General features: G+C 45.9%; 1 protein-coding gene across 3 annotated transcripts in view; it reads right to left on the minus strand.

Moving 5' to 3' along the window:
* The window catches only part of FAM20B (FAM20B glycosaminoglycan xylosylkinase), a 41714-nt gene extending 34149 nt beyond the window's left edge, over nt 1-7565 (minus strand). For 2 of the 3 annotated variants that reach the window (XM_067532502.1, XM_067532504.1), the window contains exon 1: nt 7411-7486. The gene's annotated coding sequence lies outside the window, so the exon portion shown is untranslated. Of the gene's footprint in view, nt 1-7410; nt 7487-7544 lie in introns of those variants that run through there. The other variant, XM_067532503.1, reaches the window with a different exon arrangement.
* Between the last annotated feature and the right edge of the window lie 9927 nt (nt 7566-17492).

The following is a 17492-nucleotide window of genomic DNA, read 5'->3' on the forward strand; positions in this document are numbered from 1 at the left end:
ATGAGGACCTGCACGACCTTATTGGAGAAGTGGGGCAAGAACACCTCGCATGCTAGCCGTACTGCTCTGGGCTCTCTTATGTTGATGGGACAAGTCAGTTCATTTCTGGACCAGAGACCTTGAGTCTGGAGCATCCCGGGTGAGCTCCCCACCCTAGGTCTGAGGCATCTGAGACCAATGACAGTGTTGGTTGTGGGGCCGCAAATGGCACCCCCGCCATCACGTGACGGAGATTCATCCACCATGACAGGGAAGTAAATATTTGTGGGGGAACCATGAGTATCCTGTCTAGATGGTGCCTGGATGGGGAGTACATTATTTCTCAGTCTGTTGCAAATGTGGCTGGTGACAGTCTGGCGTGCCAGATCATGTAAGTACAGGCCGTCATGTGGCCCAGGAGGCTGAGGCACACTCTCACCAGGGTGAGGGGGGGTGTCGATAGCCGGGCTATAAGGTTTGAAATTGCCAGAAATCTGATCTCTGGTAGGAATGCGCTGGCTTGTGTAGAGTCTAAAATCGCCCCGACAAACTATTCTCCAGACAGGTATGAGTGTTGAATTCTGCTCATTAACAGGCCCAATGCTCAACAGGTATTCTGTATGACCCCGATGTTGTGCTGGACATGCCTTCTCAACCAACCCCAGATGAGCCAGTCGTCCAGGTAAGGAAAGACCTGAATGCCTCTGACGGCGGCAAAATCGTCGCTGCCAGATTGATCTTTCAGGATCGATTGAGCAGTCAGTGAGACCCACTCAATCGATCAGGAAGTCGACTGAATAAATCCACCCCCTCAAGTAGCGTAGCGCTGAGTCGACGGGCTCAGCGCAGTGTGAACAGCGCGCAGAAGGGAAGCTAAGCAGTTGACATCAGTTAGGCAAACTACTCTGCGTAGTTTGTGTAACTCCTGTTGACTGCCGCCGAATCGCGTGGTCAGTGTGAACCAGCCCTCTGCGTCTGAGGTGGGCCGCCACCACCGCCATGCACTTGGTGAACATGCATGGCTCTGCAGGAATCTTCTATGCCTCAGGAAAATGGAAATATGGAAATAGGCATCCTTTAGGTTAAGGGCGACGTACCAGTCACCTGGATCCAAAGAGGGAATGATAGCCACCAAAGAGACCATGCGTAACTTCAACTTAAGATATCTGTTGAGGTCCTGTAGGTCCAAGATGGGTCTTAACCCTCCGTTTGTCTTCAGGATTAGAAAATAATGGGAACAGAAGCCTCTTCCCCTCAGATCCCAAAGGACCTCTTCCACTGTGCCCACATATAAGAGGGCCTGAACCTCCTGCCCAAGGAGCTGCTTGTGAGAAGGGTCCCTGAAGAGGGATGGGGAAGAGGGGGGTGGGGCAGAAAGGAAATGAACTGCAAGCTGTAGCCAGTAGCTATCCTGGCTAGAACCAAACGGTCTGATGTTATGGCTGCCTAGGCTGGGAGGAAAGGGGCCAGGTGGAAGGAAACTAACCAGGAGTCTGGATCTCAGGCATGGCTGGTAGGTCGCCCCCGGGCGCACCCTCAAAAGTTTCATTTGCCCCAGGAGTGATAGCAGCTCAAGCCCGATCAGGGGTCAGAGGCTGGCGAGTGGCCCTGGCGATGTTTAAACTCTTTATTCTTTTTCCTATAGGGCTCTCCCCGATGCTATTCTCTGAACCGCTGCGACTGGCAGGGTTTAAAATGCCTTCTGGTGGAGGAGAGGGTATAGAGACCCAAGGAGCAGAGTGGAGCTCGAGTCTTTCAGCCCATGTAGCCTCATATCTGTTTGGTCAGCAAACAGGGCTGTGCTGCTGAAGGGAAGGTTCTGGATGGACTGTTGGATTTCTGTGGAAGGACCAGACAACTAGAGACAGGATGCTCTCCTCATTGATACTGCGGAGGCCATGGACCTGGCCACAGAGTCTGCTGCATCCGCTGCTCCTTGCAGGGAGGCTGTAGCCACTGCTCTCCGCTCCTCCAGGATTGCCTGGAATTCCTGCCTGGAGGCCTGCGACAGGGAGTCCGTGAATTTTTCCAGAGACTGCCAGATGTTAAAATGGTACCATCCCAACAGTACCTGCTAGTTGGATACCCTCAATTATGGTTTGCCATTGAATAAATCTTTCGACCAAATAGGTCCAGATTTTTGGCTTCTTTATTCTTAGGAGTGGAACCCATTTGGCAGTCTGTCACGCTCATTGGCAGCTGTGACCACCAACAAACCCAGGGATGGGTGGGTATAGAGGTATTCAAACCCCGTGGCCAGCACATAGTATTTTTTCTCCGCTCATTTGGATATGGGGGGCAGAGAAGCAGAGCCCAGCTAAAGTGCCTTGGTCAATTTTATTACCCCTTCATGAACTGCGAGAGCTACCTTGGACGAGGCTGCTGATGCCAGGATGCCAAAGAGCTTGTCTACTGGTTCCTTAAGCTCCTCTATCTTCAACCCCAAGTTAGACGTGACATCCTTTAGCAGGTCATGGTGCGCTCTAAAGTCATCTAATGGAGCAGTGATGGAGGGGCCCGCTACTGCCTCATCCAGTGAGGAGGAAGAGGAGGCTGGTAATTGCAGAGGGGGAGGAGGGCTGGATCTTCCTCCCTAGTCGGAGTGTTCTCCAATGGGCTGACTGAGGGTGACCCCTCCTGGTCTGAGTCTACATCTAAATTCAGTGCTGTACACCCAGGCCCCTTGAAAATTGGAGCACCAAGGCTCCCATGGATGAATGGGTCTGTGGGAACCCCCAGAGATTCCAAAATTGCCACGGACCGGGCCACTGCCCGAGGCCAAATCCCATCTGTGGCAGCATGCTGGTTGGCTGGGAGCCTGTCCCTTTGGGTGAACTATGACTTCTCCTCCAGAGTCCAAGGAAGCACTCCTGGGCAATCATGGTGGCACTGACACCACGTCTCTCTGCACCACCTCTTGAATGCCAGTGCTCAGACATTGGGAAGCGGTGCCGGGAGCCCGAACACTGGGTGTCCCGTGACCATGTCTTGTCCTTAGGCTTCCTGTAAGGACTTGATGAGCACCACTGAGGCGCCAGGGATCTGCCCTGGGAGGCCGTCGATCTGTGCTAGGGGCTTGGTGAATGATGGCGTTCTGAGATCGGCACCTATCATCCGGTGACCAGAGGTGCGATCCCAACCTGCCTCGGTGGTCCCGGGGATCAGTACCAAGGACCCGGTGACCGCTGGCAGACTGGCGAATGGCGACCCATTGATGAGGAGCGCTGTGAAGGTACTAGCACTGGCTTTCCCCTTGACAGGCCCCCCAAGGGAGTGTCCATCTCTCAGTGCATAGATGTTCCTTCATTCAGTGTAGGCGTGTATGGCCAAAAGATCTTTCATCACCTAGAACGCCTCAGGCATGGTGGGGACCAACAGTCAACAAGGTCCTTTGCTGCTCCCTGGGGTTGGCGGCGGTGCACACACCAGATTCAATGTCTATACAGGCAGAGATTCTCTCAGGATTGGTAGGAGTAAGTGGCCCGACTCGGATCTCACTGAAGTCCCTGAACTTTTCTTAGCTGACTTCAGTGCCGGTGAGTGTTCTCTTTTGGCATTCGTGTTCTCTGGTCACTTCTTTGGCACCGGGGATGTTGAGCGGTGCAGGGAGCATGCCAGTGCTGGGGAAGTGCTCCTCGTTGATGCCACAATGCTCGGCACCAAGTCCGACATCAGTTCTGACGCCGGTCTAAGAGCTGATTCCATCAGAATGGCCTTGAGTCTGCTGTCTCAGTTCTTGGTTCACGGGCGAAAACTTTTACAAATTTTGCACTTTTCCCCATGTGAGCTTTCCCCAAGCACTTCAAGCAGCTCTGGTGCAGGTCACTCAGCGGCATCGGCTTCTTGCAAGAAGCATGGGGTTTAAACCCAGAGGACTGGGGCATGCCCCGACCCAGGGTTAAAACGCACTAAACTAACTCTAACAACAAAACAAACTGTATACACTAGAATAAAGAAGTGAAAACCACTAAGATTACTAACACTTGCAAAAGCAAGAGAGTGTTCCCAGCACCATCAGAGGCAGTAAGAAGACATTGAAGGGGGGGGGGGAGGGGCCAGCAGCACCCTATATATGGGTGCATATGCACGCTGCTATAGAGAGTGCTAAAGCTGGCCCTACAGGTATCACCAGGGGAAAAATTTCCAACACCAGTGCATATGGTGTACACACGCCTAATTCAGAATGGACATGAGCAAGCACTTGAAGAACCACCAAAATTACCTGATAAGGTACCTGTCACAATGTTGTCTGGACACATTTTACCAGGCTTTCACTGGGTCATTAGGATTTTCAAATAAGAGGAACATTAAGACAGAACAGGGAGAGACCTCGTTAGTCAGATCTGGACCGAGAATTTCATAGCTCAGTCAGATGAAAAAAGCCTGGGAATAAATGCATCTTACAACTTTCTATAAGTGCTTAGGTGCATGATTCAATGGACTTTTGTCTCCTCCTAAGAACATAAAAATGTAAGAGCTATCATTCTCAGTCAGACCACGGTTCATCTTGCCCAATAGCCTGTCTCTGACAGCGGCCAGTACCAGAGCTTCAGAGGAGTGTACCCGACAGAACAATTATAAAATGATCCACCCATCTTCCACCCCTAGCTCCTGGCAGACCCAAACATGGGGCTGCATCCCTGACCATCTTGGATCACAGCCATCGATGGATCTTTCCTCTATGAATTCATACAATTCTTTTTCAAACCAAGTTATATTTTTGGTCATCCTTAATACGATGCTACTAAATGCTCATGTAGTTTGTGTAAGAACATCCTATGAAAAGAACTGTAAGGTTCATCATAATAAATATGGGGAAGTCTATGTGGTGTTTGAGCTGAATAACATTTCCAGTGCAATTTATTTCAGCCTTGAGAGACCAATTTCTACTGCCATGCCCCCATTCCATTCTCGCAGATTCCTTGGTAGGTTACCCTCTCTCTCCCTGCACAGACCTTGTCAGCATAGGATTCTTTTATTCCCACACTCCCAAAGACATTATCTTAGACTTTGCAGAGACACAGTTACCACTTCTCTTTCATTACCTGGTGATTGTTCTGTACGACCCTTGTGATCTTGGGCTTAAGGCTTCCTACAAGTTTACTGGCCTGGTATAGTGTCTCCTTGCTCCCTTAGTCAATAACAACTTCCCCTCTACAGCCATGCATGCTGTTCTCTGAGGCTGGACCTATCCTAGATTTTTTTCCTTAAGGAACACTTTCCACTGCATCTCCCACCAGTGGCAACAGTAGTGGGAGCTCGAGCACAGACAAGGTACTGGGAAGTCACCAGCATTTTAACACTATGTCATGGAAATCTGACATGAAGGTAAAAATGTCAGTAACCGCCAGTATTTTTTTTAAACACAATCTTAGCTATCAACTCCGCTGACAACATGCAAGACACTACAAATTCTACCTTGCTCTCCTGAAGCTTTGGCTTGCACGTGGAAATAAATCTTATTTTCTGTTAGGTAAGCAGGTCTGACTTGAGGACACATGAAATAGGTATGGAGCATAATTTTCAAACAAACTATACTGCAAGAATAAAGCCTTGTTCTTCTATGAGCTCCATGCAGGGTCTGCCCAAGTGGAACTCACTGCAGGATGGGGACCTATGTTGATATAATTTACGTGTTCACTCACACACCAGGGTGCAAGTTTTTCAGGGCCAGGGCCCCAGCTAGCATAAGTCAGTACAGCCACACTGACTTCTGTGACTTATATCAGCCAAGGATCTGGCCTTCTATGTTGAGCCAGTTCACTTAAATTAAAAAAGGCACCTGAATCCATGCCTCTCATGACAACCACATTTAACATTTATGCTAAAGGGTAAAACTTGTTTAATTTTTTTCACTATTAGACAATGGCATTTGCTGAATCACAGGTTTTACCTCCAAGCTTTCCCATAACCAGAAGGGCTGTTTGAAATGGGACCAATGTACCGAAAAGGCAAAAATTTCCAATTACATAGAGTAGAGGGTTGGGTTTTTTATTTTTTTAAGATCTAACTACAAGGGCCTAGTAGAGCAGACGTAAGCTAAGACAGCAGAAAAGTATTTGCAATTGTTTCGCTGTATGTCTTACAACATGTCTTGACTGATCACCCGAGACCCAAAAAGTCACACAATACTGAACTGCAGTGAATGCTTTAGAGATAACCTTTAAGTAAAGTGATCATTTAAGACGGTTTTCCTGTTGATAGAGGGGTCTTACTGTGCAGGTTTTACCATACTGCTATGTAGGCTATGAGGTCTAGTGACAGTATAACACCACCAACCTTTGTTGTAATGTATTAGAATTTGAGTCCTGTGTCAGAAATGGCTGAAATACATGAAAACACTTAAACAACCCCTTCTTACTGAAGATGAAACCACAGGATTGGGGGGAAAAGGGGAAAACTTTATCCACCAACCTTCAGCCACTAGGATGGTTCCAAGCATTGAAAACTATAGCCTGTTTAGGGCAAAGAACTTTGAGTCAGGTCGCCTGGGTTCCATTTGTGGCTGCCACTGACTGGCAGTTTGACCTTGGACAAGTCACTTAGCCATTCAGTATCTCAGTTTCCCCATCTACAAAAGGGGGCCAGCATTTTTCTAATTCAACGGGCAGGGGAGCATAGATTTAACTGTCATCTGTAAAGAGCTGTGAAATGCAAAGACAAAAGGGGCCACAGATGCAAGAAATTTTATTCCTATAGCTTTCAAAGTCAAGGGGAAGCAGAGCAAGACCTTTCCCAACCGTAGCCGATCATGCAGAGGGTAAGGCTCAAAACCAGCACAGAGAAAGCTTCGCTAATGACCCGTCCCTACCACAGCCACCCGCTGCCTTAGGCGAACACCGTAAAGCCCCTTCAAGGATTTCCAACGACATTTACCCCCACGCTTGCAATGTCGAGCCACCACCAGTGGGAGACTGACCCCTCAGCCGGGGGCCGCTCTCCCCCTCGCCCAACGCACCAGCGTGACAGGAGTTGAGGCGTCCCTGCCCTACACGGCTCGTGCCGACGCGAAGCGGGGACTCCAGGAGAAGGGGACCCTCACCGCTCCACGGGCGCCCTGGCACCGCACGGGCGGGGGGGTCGCGGCCCCCCTCCGCACCTACCCGAGGCGACCACGCCGCAGACAGGGGGCGTGCCGAGAGGGGGAAGGGCGGCCCCTCCTCCCCCTGTGCTCGGGGTCCGCCCCCTCCCCGCCGAGCCACGCAGGCGGCTCCTCTGCCCACCGCAGTGGAGGGCGGCGATGGGTTCCGGGGCTGCGGGCGCAGCTCTCCGGGGCGCCCAGGCCGAAGGGCCGGCGCGGCGCGGCGCGCCCGACGCCATTCACTTGCCCCGCGGCCGCCGGCGGCGAGCGCCCGGCCCGGCCCGTGGCGCCGCGCCTGAGGAGACTCCGAGCGGCACGCGCCCCGCCGCCCCACTCACCCACTCACTCACCCGCCCGCCCGGCGGCGCCAGCCACCGAGCCCGACCTGCCAACGAACAGCCCCGCAAGCCGCGAGTTCCCCCCAACATGCTGACGCCACAGGCGCCGCGCAGCCAATGAGGCCGCCTCAGCCGCCTCCACCAACCAATGGGGCCGCAGCTCTCTCCGCTCCCTCGCCGAAAGGACCAGTTGGGCTCCCCGCGTAGGGCCGCTCCTTTAACAGCCCAGCCAATGGGGCCGCCTCATCGACCTCCACCCAATCAGGCAGCTTTTCCCTGATAGCCAATAGGAGCGTTTTCTCTTTAACTCCCTCGGCTCCGGAATGTCCGTCTGAGGCCCGTCCTATTAACCCGCCCCGTTTGGGGCCTGGGAGAGCAGGGCATCCACGGAGGTGGGGGAGGGGCAGTGCCGGGCCTGTTGCTGGGGAGAGGTAGCAAGAGGTATCTAGGCCCTTCCCCTATTAATTAGGGCTTGTCCACAGTGGTCAAGGAGGGAGAAATAATCCACATTAAGACTAAGAGAAGATGTGACTTTAAAGAGGATTAGCTAAACTACATTAAGTCTGCATGAGTGTCCCCAGGCAGGCTGGGTCAGTTAATGCACGTTAAGGGGCCTGTGCTTCCTCGTGTAAACAAGCCCAAAGGTCAGCAGGGGACAGGCCATAAAGGCACCCGTATCTCCCACTTTCCTCCTAGCAGTGAACCAGGGGCCACCCCTCCCTCAGCTCAGCTCAGCTCAGCCCCAAGGGTACATATACGCCACACAAACCTGAATCCCCTCTTCCATCTACACCTGAATTATTTTACCTTAGAAATAAAGGATCGTTAACCTTTAGTAGTGGGAGGTATCAATAACACTCCCGCAACATAGCCTATCCCAGGGGTATCAAACTCATTTGCTATGGCGGGCCAGATTTGAATTAAATGTACTTCAAGTGGGCCATACATACCATAAACCGAAATACTAGGCACTTTTGGAGCACTGTGTCTCGTGTACACAGTGCTCCACGCGCTGCCACCAGAGTGCACAGATCTCATGGCAGCGCATGACGCCGCAACATCTCCCAGCGTCGTACCCTCTGGCGGCAGCACACGCTGCCGTGAAATCTCGCAGCGTCGTACCCTCTGGCGGCAGCGCGCAACGCCACCAGAAAGTACAACACCGCAAGATGTTGCAGCAGCATGTGCTGCTGCCAGGGGCCGGACCAAAAAGGTTGGCGGGCAGCCCAAGGGCTGGATATTTGACACCCCTGGCCTATGCCATTTTAAGTTTTTTGCATACATAATTTGGTCCAGGTTGCTATCATACCTCCATTGGAGCATGGCATTTTAGAAGTATAGATACTGGCTCTGGGGCTTTCCCCTGTTACCTGGGGAAAGATGGAAGTGCTTTCTCCCACTGGAGGGTGGCATGGCATGCTGTAAAGGACACCAGATGCTGGGATCAGCTGACCTCTGCAGGAGCTTGTTGCTGGAAAACATGGTTCCTCATGTTTAACTGAAGTATAATTTACTTTTAAAAAAAGACTATAATGGACAAAGATGATAGCACCACTCTTGTTAAGGCTGTCTGACACTTCCCATTACAATAATACCCTGTTTTCAGTTGCTTATAACTTTGCCAACATTTATCCCTTTGGGCTGAACTCTTCTATGCCCATTGTCTGCTTTAGGCTCATCTTTGGAAAATTTCAAACAAAACACCTTAGCCACTCCTGAGAACTTGGAATGGCTGAGCTAAGAGACTGGAGACAAGGAAGTGGGGAAGGACGAAGACTGGGACAGAGTCCGAAGGGCTGAGACTAGGTTTTGCTGGGCAAAGACTGGGACTGGAATGAGAAGGCAAAGGGAAGGAGATACACTAACTGTGTGGGAAGAAGGGGACTATGAGGAGGAGCTAGGAGCAGGGAAGAGATTGGACTAGGATAGGGAAAAGTTGGAGGAGATGGGAAGGGGAGGGAAAGAGGAAGAGTCTGTACCCACCAGAGCACATTCCCCTCCAAAGCCTGGAATGGAACCCAAGATTCCTGAGCCTTATCTTTCCTCTGCTGTCTGCAAACAGGTGTGAAACCATCTACCTATGACTCTCATCCCTCTCCAGTGCTGGTTCCCATAGAAAATGAGGATGACAACCTACTACTGCTATCAGTTACTGCATTAGCTCATGTCATAGGTGTCTGTTTGGTGGACCTAAAAGTTCCAGTCCTGCTGATGACCCTGTAGGTGTCAGTATGATGCCACATGATGGAACTTGGGGTTTTTTTGTTTGTTTGTTTGTTTTTTCAGTTTTCTTTTTTAAAAACCTAAGAAATTACTCAAAAAGAAATGTGCTTTAAAACAACATGAAGGATGCAAAATCAACCACTCAAAAATTAAGAAATGCCAGAATTAGTGAGCGCCATAGAAAAGCACAAAGAAATTAATAATTCTGTGTTCAGAGCAGGGTTTGAATAGTGTGTAGTAAATAAATATCGTGAGAACCGTCTTTTAGTGAGCACCATCCATCCTGTGCACTGAATGAGGCAGGGGGTCATATAGAAAAGATAGTATGTGATTACATAATAAAACTGTATCATAATGCATACATGCAAGGTGGGTGAATTAAGGTTGCACAGGCAACTTCAATTTTGGCATTTCCTAACATCTGAGTGCTTGACTTAGCAGCCTTAATAATGTTCTTATAAAGGTAGGGGGTGTGTGTGTGAGAGAGATGATGTTTATGTTTCAAGGGAGAGAGCATGGTCCTGCAACTAAACCGCAGACACACAGGAGAGCTGGATTCTCTTCTCCTTGCTCTTTCACCATGTGACCTTAGGCAAATCACTTACCCTTTCCACGCCTCAGTTTCCTCTTCTGTAAAATAGAGATTAATTATACTCACCACAGAGCTGTTGCGAGGCTTATAGATCAGCTGTAGAAAACTGTCAAAGAGACTCTGCTGAGGGCAGAGGGGGTTAAATGGGTCCCATCCTGAGCCCTCCAGACCCACAACTGTGCAGGGGACGTCCCTTGGGCACCACTAGGACCCAGATGGCATTCCTCCTTCTTCAGCCATGATGATGTTGGCCTTTAGGAAAGAAATTGCAGGAAGGAGACAGATACTGAAACCATAATAAACATGATTACTATTAATAAAATAATACGATAAGCACCCTTACCGCTGGTTCTGATCCACTTTCATTTTCAGTTTTGAGATTCTTTGATGGATGATGCTGTAGAATGGCAAACTATAACTTTTATTAGTTTCAAACTTATGTGCCTCATAATACCGTACAACATAAAAATAGAAGACTAGATCAAGTGACTCTGTACATCCTTCAAAATCTTAAATGCTTTACTCAAGCGTAGGCTACAAATTTTGACAAAAAGTGTGAGGCATTATTTTACTAGTAACATTTTGAAACCAATCAACCAAACCCCTAATAAAACTTGCTTATACAAAAGTTACACACTAGAAACTACTGGTGACAAATCAACAATCAAGCTAGTTCTTACAAATAAAAGTCTCTTTCCTTTCAGAAAAATTACATATATTTACAAAACGTTTTAAAAGTCGCATTTCCTGGATGTTACTTGTGTTGTAGGTTGTGAATCATCCAAACAATTTTAATTAAAATGTCGGCAAAATAGATTTATTTTCTTTAAGAAACATGCCCTCCACTCCCAACTCCACCCGCTTCATTTGCTGGCAGTGCCCTTTCCACTTCTTCTGCTCTGCTTCTCTTTACAGCATGCATGGTCCTGACAGCGCTTTTCATGCTGGTCTCCCCTTTCCTGATCTACTGGTTTCTCCCTTTTCATTTTAGTACTAGTATTCAAGGCAGAAATTCCTCCCCCTAGTGCTACTGCAGCTGTGGATCAGTCCAAATTTAACCCTTCCCATCCTCATCTCTGTCAACTTGCAGCCCCACTTTAACGCTTTTGTTCCCACATCACTGTGAAGTGCATTGATAATGTAAAATACAAGCTTTTTAATATCACAACACACAGAATTATTAAGTGTCTCAGTCATCTTAACCTCACTCCAAGAATATGGAACACTTAATATTTAATTATTCCAGTTGTTGAAACTATAACCCTTTTAGAATAAGACAACAAGATCTATGAAAATATAAGGGGATGGTAACAAGAACTAATTTTTCTTAATGGGTTTTTAAAATACTTTGCTATATACAGTAAGAGCTATCTGTATAGTTCTTCTGGGAGCCCTTGAATAGGTGATCTGATTTCATAGTATTTTAATTATTAGTTAGTGGAACTATTATTTCAGCGCCATATATGGATTCCATATATGGGATTAAAAAAAACAAACATTAAGATATTCAGAGGCATTTGGGTTCCTGTGAAAACCAAATGCACAGCCCTAAAAGATATCCATCTATCCCACCAAAAATGTGTTTTCCATAGTTAAGGATCAGCCAGAAGTGCAGCTCTGAACGCTCTAGGACATACTAGATAAACATACATATATAATACTCCTGAAAGTCATGATATGGACTTTAACTATTTTTCATGCTTGTAATAGGTGTTAAGTCAATAAAGATATGTCCAAATTCCAGCTTAATCTAGGTGGAGTTACTGGAGCAGTGTCTGTGACTAATAATAATCCTAGTTCTCATATAGCACTTTTTATCAGAAGTTCTCAAAGTGCTTTACAAAAGAGGTCAATATCATTAACCCCATTTTACAGATAAGGACATGACCTGTCCAAGGTCACCCAATAGATCAGTGGCAGAGTTAGGAATAGAATCTAGGTCTCCTAAATTCCAGTCCAGTGGTCTGTCCACTAGGTAACACTGCCTCTACACTGTTACAGTGCCAGGAGCCACTCGTGAATGGTGTAGAAATATTCTCTCTGCAATACTGCCCCAGTCTTTACAGAAGGTATTATGGCAAGGAATGGTGGAGCAGTATGGTGTAGATCTCATATCTATTACAGTCAACAGAGAGAATCACTATACTCTGCATAAATTCAAGCTACTTATTCCCTTACCTTGAAGGCACTACACAACTTTGCCCCATCTCCCTTTTCATCCTTTTGCTTCATTTGCTCTGCCCAAGTTTGTCTCCTAACAACTGCTCTCTTTGCCTCCTCAACAACAATTTGCTTGACATTCTTCCTTCAAAAAAATTCTTGAGGATGCATCTATAAAGAGAAGCAATTGTGCTACAAAACCATGCCCACATCGCACATTTGTTCTGTTGTGTCTTGCTTTGTACTGTACTTATTGGTGTCTTTAAATCAGTGGCTCTCAACTAGGGGTATGAGTACTCCTAGGGGTACGCAGAAATCTTCCCAGGAGTTTATCAACTCACCTAGATATTTGCCTAGTTTTACAACAGGCTATATAAAAAGCACTAGCAAAGTCAGCACAAACTAAAATTTCATACAGACAGTGACTTGTTTATACTGCTCTATATACTTATAATATGCTGAAAATGTAAGTGCAATATTTTATATTCCAATTGATTTATTTTATAGTTATATGGTAAAAATGAGAAAGTAAACAATTTTTCAGTAACCATGTGCTGTGACATTCAATATGCAGCAGCAGTCAAAAAAGCTAACAAAATATTGGGAATCATTAGGAAAGGGATAGATAATAAGACAGAAAATACCATATTGCCTCTTTATAAATCCATGATGCAATCACGTCTTGAATACTGTGTGCAGATTTGGTCACTCCATCTCAAAAAAGATATATTGGAATTGGAAAAGGTACAGAAAAGGGCAACAAAAATGATTAAAGGTATGGAACAGCTTCCATATGTGGACAGATTAATAAGACTGGAAAAGAGATGACTAAATGGGGATATGATAGAGATCTATAAAATCCTGACTGGTGTGGAGAAAGTAAATAAGGAAGTGTTATTTATTCCTTCTTATAACTCAAAGACTAGGGATCACCAAATGAAATCAATAGGCAACAGGTTTAAAACAAACAAAAAAAGTATTTCTTCATACAATGCACAGTCAACCCACGGAACTCCTTGCCAGAAGATGTTGTGAAGGTCAAGACTATAATGGGGTTCAAAAAAGAACTAGATCAGTTCATGGTGGATCGGTCCATCAATAGCTTTGAGTCAAAATAAGAATGGATTACGCTGTTTGCCAGAGGCTGGGAATGGTCGATGGGATGACTCACTTGATGATTATGGTCTTATTTTTATGTCTGATTTTGTAAGCAAGTAGTTTTTAAGTGAGGTGAAACTTGGGGGGTACGCATGACAAATCTGACTCCTGAAAGGGTTACAGTAGTCTGGAAAGGTTGAGAGCAACTGCTTTAGATTGTAGGTGATTAGGGGACCAGGATTTTCCTTCAAATCACCCTGTCTCCTTAGATGGGGGATGAGAGCTAGGCAGATCTGGAGGCGGGGGCACAGGAGGTGGGAGTGCCAAGTCTAAAGCACCTAGATATTATGGTAATGGATGCACTGCAATATAAGAAAGTACACAGATCCAGGGGAACTTCTGGAATTTCCCACCCTCTACACAGACATGGCATGCCGTACACACGATGGCCTTTCCATCTGTTGTTTCTTTGACACTTTGTATGGTGTCATGAACCTTTACAGTGTTGTTATTATGGAGGCATGACTGCTTCCATAGAGATTTTTCTTTACAAACCCTTTTTGCAACCCTCCCCTGTAACTTGTGTCTGCAACAACCAACTGGTTTGCAAATTGGCATGTTTGAAATAGATGAGAAATATAATTTTTCCTTAGATATTTTATAAGTTTAGGAGTATGGGCTTAAGTTGTTAGCTAATAAACCTACCTGTGTTTGAAAAGCATTCCTCGTGACTCATGGTTTATTGATCCATGTGTTTCAGCAACCAAGTATTCCAGATGTCACAGACAAACATTTTCACTCACACAAGCAGAGGCTACTATTCCTATCAATTGATACTGACTGGGGAAAAAATTATTACAACTTCATTGTTTTGGACAGGATTTCTGTCCATTTCTGTCTAGTGATTAAAAAATTACATATCCCACAATTAAAGTTTTCATGACTAAACAATTAGCACTAAAAGCAATCAATTGCATTTCAGAACGGCTAGAAGAAGCATGGTTGAGCTGGGTCATGGAGGATCGCAAGGGGACCAGGGAGAGGTGGAGATTCTGTATTCTGAAGTTCAGTCACCTTTGGTGGCTTGCAGACTTAGTAAGGTCCAAGTGAGCATAGCTCCATTCCTGCAGACCTTTGCAGTGGGAAGAGGGTGGACTCAGAGTAGGGCACAGAGGGAAGCAGTGGAAAGGGCTGGTGGAACTGGAGTTGGCTGGGGAGTCTGAACTTGTATTGGAATAGGGAACAAGGGCTATCTAGGGAACCAAGAATGAAGATTCTCAGGAGCTGGGGAGTTGGAGCTCGCTTCGCAGTGCAACCAGAGAACCAGCAAAATAATTACATCAGCTCCAGTAAAATCTTTGCACACCCAGAAGAGAAAACTTTAAAACACATAGGCTATTGTCAGATGCTGCACAGATCTTCTCACTTGAAGCAGTGGGATAAATATGGCAACATAATAAAGCAGAGGTTTATAAGAAACAAAAGAAATTCCAAAGTAAAAGACTCCACTCAATTCCAGTTAAGCTTGCTAAGTGCAGTTCATGACACACTGCTATAGAACCCACACAAACATTAAACATATGAAAATTAAGGTTACAAAAGCAATTCTAACAATGCGGACACCAAGCTTTATACCCAGCTAACACACACACAGACTGTTAAACTGGAACATTCTCAATGATCAGCAGCCAAAAGGAAACAAAACATTTTGCTGAGCACACACCCCTGCTTGAGGAGAGATTGAGCGAAAGAATGAACCACACGTGACAGATGTCAGTTACATCATTTCATGCACAACTGGAAGGGACTCAGATGCTGTGGTGATAAGTGTGGTATAAGAACCTGCCTGAAATAAAATAAAGCAAACCACTTTAAGCTTTGCCCCACAACAAAGCTCTTGTGATGATTACAAAGTGGCAAGTGGTTCTTTAGTCTCTAGTCAACAATGCCAGATCCTTGACAACACACTCAGTCAATGGGATGAGCCCTTGGACAACAGTTAAGCCAGGCATAGCACCTTTTTGGTGAAGGAGATCTCCAGAGCAGATGCTGGACTTACACAGTACCAGACTTGGAAAGCCTCCCCTGTTAACAAGGGTTTGAGGTTGCCTACTCACTCTCTGCAGGTCTGTCTATACAATAGCCAGGACGTACAGGCATCCTTTCCTGTCTTTTCTCATTTCTTTGTTTTAAAAAACAAAAAGTTTTCTAATGAACTTACTCACCACAGGGCTTCAACGACCAGCTAACAAAAGCAGTCACTACAGTGGCAGGGAAAAAAAGCAAGACACAATGAGGGAAGCATCAAGGTGACTGAATGAGCTCTGAGCTTATTACACCGCCAGCTGTTCATAAGGAACTGAAGGGCAGACATGAGACCACTCCTCCTTTTATACCCTCCAAAACTTGCCCTGGGGAAGGACGAGGAAAGGGAATTGGCCCTAATGGACACTGCTTTTTAGAAGATTCCAGACACTCAAGGAGCAGGTATATTGAATCCACAATCAGGAAAACACATAGACCATCTTCAAACTAAAATAATAATACATAGTTCTTGTACAGTGCTTTTACCAGTAGATCTCAAAGTGCTTCAAACTCTTTAGGCGCCAATCCTGTAAAGACACAAGTGCTTACAGGAACAATCGACACCAAGTTCAACACACAAATAGCATGCAGAGTCTATGAAAAGGAAACTATTTTCAATGACGAGCACCCTGGCTTTTTTAACTCTCCCTGTAACAAATTGCTCACAATTGCTATAGAGTGTCAGCAAACCAAATACTACTTGCCACACAGCTTTCTCAAAGCAGTACATAAAAACTTTAATAACTTGCTCTTTCTCATAGTGAAGTTACAAAAAAATGAGACCTTTCATACAATACTCTATGCAAGTCAGGAAAATCAAGGACAGTTTAACAATTAAAGACTGCCTAAATATAAGCTTCAGGTTTCTCTATGGCATCCATCAGTGTAGGATATAAACATGTAGTAATCTTTTCTAATGGAGAAAAATGATCCCATGTACAACTATTGTAATAAACGCTGCTAGAGTCAAAGCTGCTGTAGATTATACATAGAGATTATACATGACCCATACCAGTTCATAAAGGTATACCCACTACATTAAAGCAGGAGCTATTCATGTCAGAATGAAGCATCAAACTTTACACTTCACAACAAAGTATATACACATATTACTCAAATATACAATATTAAAAAGGTATACAAGAGCCAGTCCAACTCCCAGTAAAGTCAAAGGAAAGACTACCATTAGTTTCAGTGGATGTTTGGATTGGGCTCTAAAATAGAAAAAACAAATTCAGGGTCAGAGTTGAGGTTGCTTGGCTACTGGTCACTGGATCTGTTAATGGTGAGACCAAGAACAAGGCATTAAAGCTGGTGTCAGAATTATTTATAGAACTTTAGATTATGGTTTCCAGAGTTTACCATTTGAGGCTTTTGCCCCCTTCTTTGCAGATGTGTTTAATGGTTTGTCTTTTCTTGAATTACCCTTAACTGTGAATGAAAGCTTTTTGTGTTATATAAATAAGAAACAGTGCAACCGGCCTGTGTCTCCATTCTCAGCACAGTGTTTTTAAGTACATAGCGCAGGAGGTCTGGCTCACATTATGTAAGTCTACCTTGTATTTTCTGTTTGTCCCATCATGTTTATACATGTGTGTACCCGACAAGCTCATTTCCTCCCCTGAATGAACAAAATCCCCTCCTCCCCCAACATGGTAGCACCACAATAGGAAAAAATTCTTTCAACCCAATTCATGACATCAAAGTGAACCCTGACAGCCCCCTCCCTGTTTCTGTCTTTTCCCTTTTGCGAGCTGTCAGACTCCAGCCTGATCATCCAATGGAGCAGCAGCCAGCTGATCACAGATCAGACTAGACTAAACTTCCTTGTGGCAAGAGGGAGTGAGTTCTGCTCCTTTTGCTACATACCTTCCTGGTCTAAGCAAAAGGTATTTAGAGCAAAGAAATAAAAAGCAGTTAAGTCACTAATGGTTTC

This window comes from Emydura macquarii, unplaced genomic scaffold (genome assembly GCF_026122565.2).
Source record: "Emydura macquarii macquarii isolate MOO-44397 ecotype Brisbane River unplaced genomic scaffold, CSIRO-AGI_Emac_v2 contig_3287, whole genome shotgun sequence".
NCBI lineage: Eukaryota > Metazoa > Chordata > Testudines > Chelidae > Emydura > Emydura macquarii.